Genomic DNA, 11,536 nt, shown 5'->3' with positions numbered 1-11,536 from the left:
ACTATGAAGCCGAGGCATTTGAAAATGGAAGCCAGAGGCTGGTCTTCTGAGGAACAGTTGATAGAAACACATGTTTCTTGACAGCAGAAGTTCTATTAGGTCTTGTGATGTATTTATGGCTTGAAGAAGTAAAAGTGTATAGAAAATACTGTGTTGTATATTCATTGTTTTGTTTGTTTGAACAACACTCATTTGAGGGAAAAACTGTTCTTACTACCCATTACCATGACCGAGTTTGAAATTTCAAGAAGGTAAGAAACTTAATGAACAGTATCCTGGCAGGTGGATATTAATTTATGGGTCTAGGAATGTGATACTGTTCTTCCCCGGAGAGTAGGAATATGGTAATTAAACCAGACAATGACTAAGCTTCTGGATGCTGAGAAGGTCTAAGATTGGGCTTTGTCATTTTTGGGGCATACGATTGACAGGTAGATTGAATGGTGTAGTGTTCAAAGAACTTGAAGACCTGAAGCTGTGTATATTCTGGTCATATATCAAACATTTAGATGTTAAGTTTTTATCCTGTCATTGCTAGGAGACCTGGAGGTGTGCTTCTGATTGAAAGAACAATAATTGAAGGGGAAAATAGTATTTTGTTAGCCTAAAATTTAATAATGGGAAATGCTAGTTTTGGGAGTAATTGTACACAGTGCATTTGTTGTGCATGCATGTTTTCTGTGCAAACTGTACAGTTTTGAAGCAGGATCATTATAGCATAGAGAACAAATTATGGAATTATGGACAGAACCAGTGAGGTTGCCTAACAGAACCCCTTCAGTTCACAGGGGAGGAAACGGGTGCATGGAGACGCTGCGTGCCAAGGTCAGTCCGCAGGCAGTCCCGCCGACTCGTATGTGCATAGGAAGCTGCAATTCTATGCTGAAAGTGGGGCTTTGGTGAACATATATCTTTGAACTTTCTGGACAACGTCATTTTTTAAATCTACTTTACTATCAATTCCCAACCTACTGATGTGTTCTGGACACTTATATTTTAGGACTGAGATTATATCACTTTCAGGAAAGGAGAATAGGTTTCTGGTAAGGCTGTTTGTTCCCACAGTTTTGGGTGTGGGAAATGTGCTCACTATAAGCATGATTGAATGCGCACATTTCCAAGTCAATGGAGAAAGACAAATCATTGTTTTCTTTCTCAAGGTGTTTTTGCCATTTTCCTGGCACCTTTAATCTGCTTTCCTTTGGCTTCCATTTCCTGTCTCCTCAGCCTTGCAGTTTCTGGACAGTGCCTTTGACTTTTTGCTGTTGTTAGAGTTTGTTTGCGATGCGTGATCATTACATCTATCTTGGAAAACTGGTTTATATGGTATCTTGAAAAGTTTTACTCCAGCCTGCTCTCTCCTCTTCTTTTTTGCTCTTCTCAGTAGAATTATCTCTCTTTTTCTTACTATCTCTTTTATTTTGTTCTTTAAATTATTTGTATTGTGGTTGTCTGGTATGAGAGCTCAGTTGAGAAATAAAACATCAGAGGTTCTAAGGAGGCGATACACTTGGATCATGAACTAACTTGTGCAAGGGGCACTAAAGCCATCCAGAGAAAGCCTTCTATTTGATATACTATGTAGCTATGTGTCACGACATAGGTCAAGGAAGCAGGATTCAGACTGACTTAGAAGTCATTACTGTGTCTATAATGTAAGCAAAAGCAAAAGCAAAAAAAAAAAAGGAGCTTCTTCCTTGGAAAAGTCACACCAGCACACTCATGCTCCTCCAGGAATGGACAGATGTTTGTAGCTGCTGCACAGTAACTTGCCACGAGGAATGGCCTTTGTTTGTGCTGCTTGATGGATAAATTGAGGCTCAGGGCACCTTTCAGGTAGGTCAAGATCTGCATGAAGGGTTTTGGGCTCAGCAGCCAAACTGTGTTCCTACATCTTTTCATATTTTTTCTTCTTCCATTTTCAAGGAGAACTCACCACCCTCACACAGCTCTAGCAGTGGCAGCAGCAGCAGCAGCAGCAGCAGCAGCAGCAGCAGCAGCAGCAGCAGCAGCAGCAGCATCCAAGACACACCCTGCTGCATGCAGCGGTCGGACCTTTCCCCAGGATGGATGAGGCCGCCGAGAGGATCTATCACTACTATTTCCAGCTCTTTCTTCATTAAAGATGAGCACTGGCAGATGGTGCTCCTCCAGGAACATGGGCTTGGAGTTGGAAAATAGGTTTTCTACAAAAGTCAGAGATTTGTAATCAAGGAGATCATTTATCTTTCTTTCTCCTTTAGAAGCCATGTATCATTTAGTTCCAGGACAGGTAGTTTATCTTGGGTGATTCCCAGTTCTTCCTCACAGAACAGCTTAATCCAGGATCATTTTCATGACTCCCAGGCTGTGGCAAGCTCTTGAGTTTTTCTGCACAACATGCTGAAGCTCCATGTGAATGAAATTCTTGGCTGATGTCCTATTACAAGACCTAGAAGTATAAAGTTCCTAAACCACTGAAGCTAATCATCACATTTCTCTTGTTACTACAAGATTGGAAAGCTAATTCTACCAGCTGTGAATGAAGGAGACAAGGAAGATCATGTATCTTATCTCACTGAAAGGAAAACATGTCAATGACAATCAAGGAAAGGGAAAGCAAGCAAGCAATTAGGCTACCGTTTCATTGCAGGGATGTTACTCTTCTAATAAGAAACATCTTCCTACTGCCTAGTGTCAGGAAGAAAGAGGTTGAGGTCATAAGTCAAGCTTTAAGTGGTCTAATTCACAGCTTTGATTTCATCCAGTTTGTCAAAATGGTGCTGTTCAACACAAGAGACACGAGTGAGTGAATATTTATGCATCAATAAAAATCTAGCTCTCACTTTAGAAAAGCAACCCTGAAAAATGTCTTAGCACTATCTGCTCTGGAAGAATGAACATTTATGCAAAAACCACTCATGTCCTATTTTTGGAATAATTAAAGCCATGTTGTAGAGCATGCCACAGTCAATAAGCAGTCCTAGTTTTTCATTCACAAATCTGCCTTTTGCCACTGGGACCCCGGAAAAGGCATTTGATCTCTTAGAGGTTACATCTTTTCATGTGAATCATGAGGACAGTTAAATAATTGTATGAAAATCACTTTGTGTATGTTTCTTATACTTAGCAGCTCCTTTCAAACATCTAGCATATACAGTTCTTATAGGGATTGATGCACTGTTAAATATTAACATTCTTTAAAAATGTAAGTCCTTACACATCTGTAAGCTATTGATACTGTTATCTGCTCCCTGAATGTGTGTACTCACACGCAGGTGTGTGCACATGCATATGCATGAGGGCAGACAGTACTAGGGAACTGTATGCTTTTGTCTACTTACTTCCTAGCTGCATGTATGAAAGTGCCTAATGCAATGTGATGAAAAGCAAGCAATGCCATAGCTAATGTTTTGAAATAATCAATTCCATTGAAACCTCAGACTCACAGGAGAATTACATCAGCCTCCCGGAGGCTGAGACATGGCTCTGGGTGAGATTGGATCTGCCACCCCACACCGCTGAGCTGAGCACATGTGTGTGTGTGTGTGTGTGTGTGTGTGTGTGTGTGTGTGTTTAATGGCTTTCTATGGAGGGTTGACCTTTTCAGTAAATAGGTGAGGAGACTCCAGTTCCTGCATCTGAAGCCTTGCGAGGCACTCACGGCCTGCAGGGTTGAAGGCATTTTCTAATCAATAACTCTTCAAGTCAGCAAAAACCTACATAAGCTCAATTTTGCAAAATCTTATAACACTTTGTGACAAAGTCATTTATGAATGTTCTTTAGCATTTAAAAAGACTCTTTGTATATTCTGTCAGAATTCCAAGCAATGAATTTTGCTTGGTTTTGAAGGGGGAGAAAAGCCTTCCATTTAATTTTTAAAGGAGTGCATGAATAAATTTCATTCGGCTTTAGTTGGCAACATCTGTTGTTTATTTCAGAGCTGGAATCATGAAATGTTAGATCTACCAGGAGCCTTAGAGACTTGAGTCCAGTGGTTTTAAACTGGGCCTTGCAGAGCGTGGGAAGGCTAGGGGAGCACCCCCGGGGTCCCCCACAGACAGCACAGCCTGCTTTGCTTGTTGGTACAGTGCCAGGAACACTAGCCCATTTTACCAGAAAAGCATTGTTTTTCAATGATTTGCATATTAAAATCCATCCTATCATTTCATTTAATTTTTTTTCTTTCATTCAGAATGTTGGCAAATCACCAGTTCACTCTAACTCTCTCACTTTTCAATTGATCAATTGATTCAAGATTTCAAGAAGATTTTCAAGGATAATAGAGAAAGTAGATAATTAAGATCCAAGTCTAAAGATACCTATTTCAGTACCACTTCACAAAAAGAAGAGAATATTAGAAGAAGAAGGACAAAAGATGCTTTTCCTTGCCAAGGGAGGGAGGGCCCCGGTGGACGTGTGCTTAAGCATTCTGCTTCTTTCATTCTTTTATTTGTCTGTGCATCCCGCAAATAAACTTCTGGCATTTCATGAAGGAACAGAGACCAAGATGACCCAAAGGGACTCTCAGGACCTCTTGTCCAGAGCACACACAGAAGCAATTATTTAGTAAACACAAGACACAGAAATGGGCAGAATAAGAAAATGCAAGGCCATGTTCGGTGGAGTTTTTTGTGTGTTTTCATCTTCCTGACATTCTGCCACAAGGCAGGAAAACTGTTCACTTTCAGCTTCTGCTGAACTCCAAGGCACACCCAACTTTGACACTCAGGGGAACAGAATGAGGCCAGCGAGCTGTAGGACAGTGAGGTAGAGAGAGGAGCTGCTGGCGTGGGAGGGACGGAGGCCTGGCCAGCTCCCTTGTTGCTTCCTAAGTCACAGCGAGGTGCCTGGACTTAAGTTTTAAAAATATATGGCAATTAGTGGGCTGTAAGCAAGGGAAAGGCATGGCATCTCTTTTCAAATAAGTTCTGTCAGGCTGCCTGTATGGAGAATAGATTACAGAGGTCAATAGTGGAGAGGGACCTAATTAAGAAAACCTTACAGCTTCGCAGAAACGCTGGCTTAGTCTAGGATAGTGATGGGGTGCAGGCAGCAGAGGGCAGATACATTTGAGATAGAATTTGTAATAAAATGTGCTAATGATTACATATGAAGAATAAGGAGGGGAGGGAGCAAAATGGATTTTTCATGATTATCAGTAGCAAGAGAAATATGAAAAATACTAAGAAAAGAACAGTTGGGTCATGATAACGTTGAGATATGTCAGATATGTAGTTGAAACATTTTAGACACTGAGTTGGCACTCAGTGTATGGATTTGAAGGTTGGACACAAATGCTTTGGGAATATGTTGTATTTAAAGCCATTGGTCTGAATGAGAATCATCTAGGGAAAGAGAAAAGTAGAGAGGCAGGACTAGGGCCGACCCCAAACTGTCAGTCATTTAGAAGCCAATGAAAAGACAGGAAGAGCAGCAAGTGTGGGAGGTCGTTAGAGTGGTCTGGATCCACGAAGACAAATGCACCAGCTCTGCTGAGTGGCCCACCAACCCTGCTTCCTGGTAGGTGGCCAGCCGGCAACATTGATCTAAGCGACAATAAGAAACAGTACTGCAGAATAAGTGATGATAACACTGGACACTGAGTCTGCATTTTGTTCACATATAGCCTGTAGATATCCTCAAGATTTAGGAAATCCAAAAATCTCATTTTTCGTAAAATTTAAACATACTGAGATTTATCAAGGCATGCATTTTCTTCAGGAATGAGTATTTTAATTTTTAGTGTACATGTATTTTGAGGTAGAATTATCAATGGGATTGGTAGGAAAAAGAACCAGGAATTGTACATTAAAATAAAGTAAAACAATAGGTGGGATAAAAGGGGAAAATTCTGCCGTGTAATCTTGGGTAACAAAAGGAGGCAGGAAAGGGAAACTGGATACTGTGAAAGGGGCTGAGCTGATTTGGGCAGAAGCTCTGCTTCATGCACACAGGCAAGCATCAGTTCCGGGTAATTCAAGTGAAAGGAGGCTCAGCCTACAATCAGGAACAGAAGTGGCTTCATACTTGGGATTATAATAGAGAAGAAGAACAAGAAGGAGGAGGAGGAAGAGGACAAGGGGGAGAATGAGAAGGAGGAGAAGTAGAAGGAGCGGAAGAGGAAGAGGAAAATGAGATGGGGGGAGAAGAGGGAAGAAAAGAAGAGGTGGAGGAGAAGAAACAATTCTAAGTATCTAATTTCAGGAACGTATAGAAAACGTGAATGGAATTCTGAGAGAAAAAGTCTATGACAATGCAAATTATTTAAAATAAAAGCCAAATGAATAGAAAATATATTTGGGATAATTATGCTTAATTGTTTCTAGCATCCAAAGGGTTTGCCCAAGAAGAAACTCTGCTATGATATTTTTAAGGCCATCTAAAAAATTGACTATCTGTGCCTGAGACTACACTTTGCATGACCTATGCTGTGCTGACCAGCTCCACTGAGCGCTCTGTCCTCTTGTGTGTTATGCTCTCCTATACTGACTTAGCAAATTAACCTACAAGTGTTCCATAATAGCAATCTGTGATAATTTTATGGAGGACCAGAGTAGAGAACAATGGAGAAATAATCGAGGAAATGATACAGAGCGCCGGGGCCAGGGAAGAAGAGATGGCTACGAGAAGAGGTGGTGAAGTAGACTTGTGTGCATGTTGCGTTGCTATATCTTTGGAGAGGCTCATGGTGTGTGTGGGATAGAGTGTCTCCCTCCTCAGTCTGTGGTGGCATCAACCTGCCCTTCAGCGGGCTCTGAGAGGTCTGTCTCTGGACCCCTCTGCTGAAGGTCAAGGAATAGCTGTCCCGGGGAACAGCAGTGACGTAGCCCTAGAGGCTGAGAACGCGGGGACTCAGCACACCAGGGGGCAGAGGCTGTTCTTAAGAGGGCACTCCTCGAGTGCGCGTGCCTCCAGGAAGTGGGGGAGCCACTCTAGGCTCCTGGGCCTCTCTTCGCCGCAAACGTTATCACCCAATTACACACCGTCAACGTGCCTCTTCTTAACTATCACATCATCTCATTTTCACTTGCAAAGTGTATAGAAAAGTGGCCCTTTCGGCTTTCCCCATGGCCACCCTTGTGCAGTTATCATAGCCCACTAAAAATTACAGTAGTGTTTCTTAGCTAGTCACTTAAGGATGTGTAGGACGCCATTATGCCAAATTCTGAATCTACATAAAGTCAAGATAAGTTTTTCCTAAATAACAAAGGGGAAAAAGTAATGCAAATTCAGATCTATCTTGGGAATAATATGATTTCCATATTTAACACAATACTCATTTCCAGCATTTTAAATAGAGGCCATTTTTCAATGAAAACATAATTTTCCAGTATGTTTGTACACAGTACATTGAGACAAGTATTCCTGGGAGGTATACAGACTTCTGCGTTTTCCTGCTCTTAAGAACTTTCCAGCCTCATTTTTTTTTCCTCCTCTAGCAGGAATTACTTCCCTCTGCTGAGTTTTCAGACATTGCTGAAATTATTTTATTTACTTTTCCTATAATGACTATTGCGAGTGAGTCATACACCGATCTCAATCATCAAGTTCAGAAGGCGGATGAGAACGGAATGACACACAGGTGGATGATGGCTTGACCTCACTAATGATGAGGAGGAAGCACAGCGCAGGTGTCTTCCTGCCCTTAATGGCGATACCCCGGAGAACACGAGGGTGTTGCGAGTTACAATGTGTTTCCACTCAAAAGACAGTTCCTGTAAAGGGAGAATGGTCCTGGAGTGGCTCAGGACTTACTCTGAAATATGGTTGGAGGCCGATAGTCACCTCCACGCCGAGATAGTGTATGTCGTGCTTGATGCTGGTGAGGGCAATTTCATTGGCCTCCGCAGAATTTTCTGTAGCAGGCGAGACCAAAAGCAAACGCGGGGATCCGCAGCAGCGCACCTCTGGAAGGGGTGCTGAGTACTCTGTTTGCTAGGATTAAAGCCGGTGTAGCCTGGAAATTAAACACACTCTTATGCACACAAGTGCATGCACTCACACAAGCGCGCGTGCACACCTACACACACATACACACTAATAGCAATAAAGATACCATCATTAGACTGGATGCATTTCTTTCAAAAAGGACAAAAATCTGCAGTTAAAAATGTTCCTTTTCTTTCTTTTTCTGAGTTATTTTTGTGGCGCTAGCAATCAGGAGAAACTCCAAGGCCCCTAACGCAGCGGGATGCGCATCCGGTGGCCATCCGGCCTGCAGTGCTCTCCACTGCATCTCCGGGCACCACAGTAATAAAGGCTGAGCCAATGCTAATTTCTACCCTATGCTGCCCAAGCCCTCCCACCAGCACCTGTTCGTCCTTTCTCCTTCTTAGAGCCTCTTTAGTGCTTGGTCCTAGGGATATGGACTGTCTCGCATTTTCTACTCCGCAGTGGCTTCTCCTGCTTGTCTTTCCTGCTGATGCCCGTGATTCCGCGTCTCCCCTCTCTCCGCATTTGGGGACATCTCCTGGTCCATGCTTGTGTCTTTCCCACCTCATACCTGCACCCTGTAGCGTGCTCATTCTGTGTCTCAGATGAAAGGACAGTGAGGGACCTCCGGATGGCGAGGGCTCCCTGCTAGCTCCGTCCAGGTCCAGTGTGTCCCCAGAAGTTCTGTCTCCTTCAGTGGATATGACGACACCTCCACTTGTTAAACGGTGGCCTACATATAGGTTTAAAATTAAACATTTGACTTCTGACCTCCCTGCATTCTAGTTACTAGCAGCTCCATCCTTTGTCTTTGTTTTGAAATCTGGGACTCTGAGATCAAGACATCAACATGGTTGGGTTCTGGAGAAACCCCTACTGTAGGCTGCAGTCTACTGTCTTTTCCTTATAGCCTCATGAGGCAGCAAGATGGTAGAGAGCTCTTGGGAGATCTTTTTCTTTTTGTATTTTAGGGAAAGGTCTACAGTGTGTTCAGGGTCTCACTATTAGATCAGACTCGTAGTGATCCATCTGTGTATAACCTCCCAAGAGCTGGGTCACAATTGCTATCTCAGTGTGCCCTGGGGGCAGAGCCAGCACTGCAGGCTCAGGGATTGAACCCCCACCCCTGCGCTTGCTTGCAGGTGTTTTAATCTGCTGAGCTATTTGGTCAGCCCTAAAATGCTAAGAAGGTTTTTTTTTTTTTCTTTTTTGGCTGGCTTAGGCTACCTTAAAGGTGGGTCTGGTAAGGCATGTGGAGCTGGGGATTGAACCACGGAATCCTGGGTCTGACTGTTTGCATGAGCAGGCACTTCAACAACTGAGCTAACTGCCAGACTCCTCCTCCCTCCCCCACTGTGGGAGATCTTTTCTAACACTCTTATCTCATTGATGCAGACTCCATCCTTAAGAAATGAATTACCTTCCAAAGGTTCTACCTCCTAACACTATTATGTTGAAGCTTAGGATTCTAGTATACAGGTTGTTGGGGAACATATTCAGTTTACAACATTCCCTATTTTATCAGCAGCTTTCTGTCATAGAAGGTCACAATTTTCCCTTCCCCACAATTTTCTGCTCCTGTAAGTATGTGGAATAGAAAGCTATGGTGTTCTTTTTCAAAGTGTCAGTCCAACAGCAGTTATCCTGTGCTCAAGGCCTCTCACTGGCTTCCACCTTCCTCCCAGTTGATGTGAGAGCACTTTCAAAGTCCCCCAAAGCCCAACAAAGCCAAAGAGCCACCAGGGATCATTTGTGGTCCCCTCACTTATGACTCTCCTGCTTTTTCTCACCTGGCTCAGCCACCATGGTTTGTGCTCTCCCTTAAATAAATGAAATGTGCCCACTCTCAGCAGGGACTTCGTATATGCTTTGTCCTCACTCTGCAACAGCCCAAACCCCTCGACCTTTCCTCAAAGCCATCTTCTCATTATAATTGTTCCTAACTGCTGTCTAAAATTATGTCCCAAACCTGACAGTCGCACGGTGCCACTTTCTTCCACCTCGCTTTTGCCTGCTGCAGACTGAGTCACCAAAGCTGTACCTATTGTCTGTCTGCCTGTCATGGTAACATAAATCCTGCTATATCTGTTGTCAACTAAAAGGGTTTCTGGACTATTTTAGATGCTCAATAAGTATATTTTGAAGAACTCCATAGCATTTCTCAATATTTATATATGCGTCGATATTGTTATCTTAAAAAAAAAAAAAACTTTAAAGGGTGGCCAAATAACTTAGCACATTAAAGCGCTTACAAACAGGAGCAGAGGCTGAGGGTTCGATCCCCGGGCTTGCTGTGCCAGCCCCGCTCCTGGGGCGTGCTGAGATGGCAATTGAGACTGGGCTCGGTGAAGCATGCCTGTAATCCCAGCTCTTAGGAGGCTGTTAACAGGCAGATCATTATGAGTCCAATCTAGTAGTCAGACCCTGAACACCCTGTAGACACTTTCCTAAAAAATGCAACAAAAGAAAAGAAGAAAATAAGAACTTTAACTTTACTTTTCTAATTTTAAAAAGAGAACTGTAATGCTATCAAAATTTCTTGGGATTAATTTGAGGATTAGATTTAAAAATTTAAAATAAACCGTTAGCACTGTCCCAGGTACATATAAGATCTGAAATGGTGTCAATAGTAATCATGATGCTGGTGAAGACTGTGCGGGCTGTCTGCCTGTGGGTCATTCAGGGGCTTTTCTGCACAGAAGCTTCAGGAGTGGGTTTGTCTTGCAGGAAAGTAACAGGGAAATACCTGGGTTGTGAATACCCTCCAGAGTAATAGATAAAATAGGATATTGGTGCAAATACATCCATAGCTTTTTAAAATTCTTGCTGGGTACTTTATTTTTATCACTATTATTTTCATTTTTCAGATTTTATTTACTCTTTCAGGGTTTTACACTAGCAAGACAGTATGACGCTTACCCATGCAGGGCTGATTATTTCACTTATTAGTATGGCCTGTAGTTAATTTGTCATGCATAAATCTTGGAAACAACACAAATGCTCAGCAAGTGGGAACTGGATAAGAAAGATGTGGTATTTTTACACAATGGAATATTATTTAATTATACAAAAAAAGATAAACTTGAGACTTTTATAGGTAAGTGGAACCATCTTGTTTTGAAGTATACTACATACACATGTGTATATGGATAGGGATAGATACAGCTATCCATACATTTATTAACTGGAAGGAACTGGTCCTCATCTTTATAAAAGTGTAAAAGTTCACAGTCTGCCATCTGCAGTGTGGTGGTCCAGAAAAGCTGATGGCCTGACTCTCAGGGCCTGCAAGGCAGGGCCGCTGATGGAGTAAATGCTGGGCAGAGGAAGGGGAGCACCAGTCACCATGCATATGGGTGAGGAGGGCAGAAGCACACCAGTTGTCATATCCCACAGACAATGCAGAAGAAGTGCTCAGCCAATCATCTTGGGGTCCCCTTGCCCAGTCGAGTTAAATGAATCATTAAAATTCATCTATAATGATGTCTAACACAAAATGGAAAGCCTTTTTAGAGAGGTAGGTGAAACACTCAAGACATCAAGGCAGAGATTCAAGATTGTGCTGACTTTTCAGGCAAAGGCTGTAGTTCACAGTATGTCTCATATCAGCACTTTGAACTT

The sequence above is a fragment of the Octodon degus genome, unplaced genomic scaffold (assembly GCF_000260255.1).
Source record: "Octodon degus isolate 3935 unplaced genomic scaffold, OctDeg1.0 scaffold00039, whole genome shotgun sequence".
Taxonomy (NCBI): Eukaryota; Metazoa; Chordata; class Mammalia; order Rodentia; family Octodontidae; genus Octodon; species Octodon degus.
This window is presented reverse-complemented; position numbering follows the sequence as displayed.